Below are 2,373 nucleotides of genomic sequence, written 5' to 3'. Positions count from 1 at the left end.
AATTTTCTTTTAAAGTTTAAATATTTGATTTTTTTGTAAAAAGTATAAGCAGCACTATGAATTTTAAAAACATAATATTAAGCAATTTTCATAAACAAAGTAATTTTCTATTCGAATGTTATGCTTCATAATAAATATAGCATTTAAACTGAGCTGACAAGCTATTCTAACACACTTTGGGTAGAAGTTAATAAGCTAAAATCTATTTGTAAATATTTGTTTTATGTATTTTTCTGGATGAATTCTATATTCCACATGAAAAAATATGCTATCATTCAAATGGTGCAGAAATAAACAACATGGAAAGTGAGGGCCTCCTGCAATTCTACTCCCAGGTAAACCATTGTCTGGTGAACGTTCATCCTGGCTGAACTCCTTATTGAAAGGTGGAAATAATTCTGTAGTTTGCTGCCACGTAGTGGTGAGGTAAGCATCATTGCACATTAACACTGGAAAATAACTTGATGGTCTATTATTATCCTAACCCAACAAGTATATTTGCTGAGTTACTCACGCTAGGTACTGTACTAGTCAATAAGGACCTAAAGATGGCTCCTGTCTTGGAAAAGTTCAGAAATTAATAGGAAGACTGACAAGCATACAAATAACTAGCATGTCCCAACAAAGTGACAATGCTGAGACAAAGTGACAATGCTGAGACAAAACTACTGGCAGTAAAAACAAGAATTTCTTGTCAGGTTTCACTGAGGAGGTGACATGTGAGATGTATCTTCAAGTGTGAGGAAGTTTTGTGGGTGGGAATAAGAAAGACCTTCCGAGGGACTTCCCTGGTGGTCCGGTGGTTAAAACTTCGCCTTCCAGTGCAGGGGGTGTGGGTTCTATCCCTGGTCAGGGAGCTAAGATCCCACATGCCTCCCAGCCAAAAAACCAAAAAATAAAACAGAAGCAGTATTGTAACAAATTCAATAAAGACTTTAAAAAATGGTCCACATCAAAAAAAAAATCTTAAAGAGAAAAATAAAAAGCAAGAAAAACCTTCCAAGCAGAGAGCACAGTGCATGAAAGATCAGTGCTTTCAGGGAATACTGAGAAGGTCCCACAAGTTGGAGGCTGGTGTATGGGGAAGGAAAGAAAGAATACATAAAAGAGCTCCATCATGTGCTTTTAAGTAGGGAAGGGATAAGATCAGAGTTCTTTAGAAAGGAAAAGTTTGGGACTTCCCTGGTGGCCCAGTGGTTAAGAATCTGTCTGCCAATGCAGGGGACACAGATTTGATCCCTGGTCCTGAAAGATCCCACAGGCCATGGAGCAACTAAGCCTGCGAGCCACAACTACTAAAGCTCACACGCCTAGAGCCCGTGCTCCACAACAAGAGAAGCCATCGCAATGAGAAGCCTGTGCACCGCAACAAAGAGTAGCCCCCTGCTCTCTGCAACTAGAGAAAGCCCGCACGCAGCAACGAAGACCCAACACAGCCAAAAATAAAAATTTTTTAAATCAAAATAAAATAAAAAAGAAAAAGTTTGAAGAACATCTAAAATGTGCCTCGCTCATAACAAACCTAACACACTTTTTTTGATTTTTTTTTAGGGAATCTGCTTAATTATTAAAATAAATATTTACATTGAGAATACAGTTAATTTAGTAGCTTTCTTCACATTTTTGAGAGTCACAGAAGTTTCATTCATGTTTTAAGCAGTTGAGATGGTAAAGATTCTACTTCATAGGAAATGAATTACATTCAATGACTCCTCACAACAGCCAACTGGAAGATTATTCCATTGCTTTTGAAGCAATGGTTGGGCTGGCATCTGTGATAGTAGCCAAATAAATGAAATTTCCGTGTAACATATGCTGGTACTGGGTGCACTCATTTGCCTGGCCTTTGTTCTGATACTCCACGATACAGCAGATCAGCTGGTCATTCTCCTCTAGGACCCACTGGATCATTTTGATTGACTTCTGTCCTGCCTTTCAGCCAGTCTGGTATGAAGGCTACCAGCATCCTGGGAAGCCAGGTTGAAACCCAGTCGCAGGCCCCACGGATCCTCGTGCATCTAGTAAACCTAGTTTTATGTTTCAATTCTGTGGCTGTCTTCTATGAAAATGTATGTCATTAAAGGCAAATAAGTTTGTAAGAACACATGAGCATTAGTGTTTCCCTAAGATATACTGTGGAAATTATAATCAAACAACTCGTAAATAAATCATTCCTTAGTTGTGATCCATTAGTCAGTACGTTTTAAGTATCAAGAGAAATTTGTAGATGTGTTATAGACTGTGGTAGCTAGCCTCCAAAGTAGCCCCCAACTATGCTGGCCTCCTGACATTTATGGGTTGGTGTAGTCCCCTCTCACAATGAATAGGACTGAATTTTGTAATCAATGTGATATTGCCGAGATGGTGTGGGAC

General features: G+C 38.9%; 1 pseudogene across 1 annotated transcript; it reads right to left on the bottom strand.

Moving 5' to 3' along the window:
• Positions 1 to 1,734: 1,734 nt before the first annotated feature.
• Positions 1,735 to 1,966, bottom strand: LOC309815689 (SS18-like protein 2; annotated as a pseudogene). The gene has a single exon. The product of its transcript is annotated as an SS18-like protein 2 (transcript).
• Positions 1,967 to 2,373: the final 407 nt, after the last annotated feature.

This window comes from Mesoplodon mirus (genome assembly GCF_964341445.2).
Source record: "Mesoplodon mirus genome assembly, chromosome: 14".
Taxonomy (NCBI): domain Eukaryota; kingdom Metazoa; phylum Chordata; class Mammalia; order Artiodactyla; family Ziphiidae; genus Mesoplodon; species Mesoplodon mirus.
The sequence above is the reverse complement of the archived record's forward strand: the minus strand, read 5'-3'. Positions and strand labels throughout refer to the sequence as shown.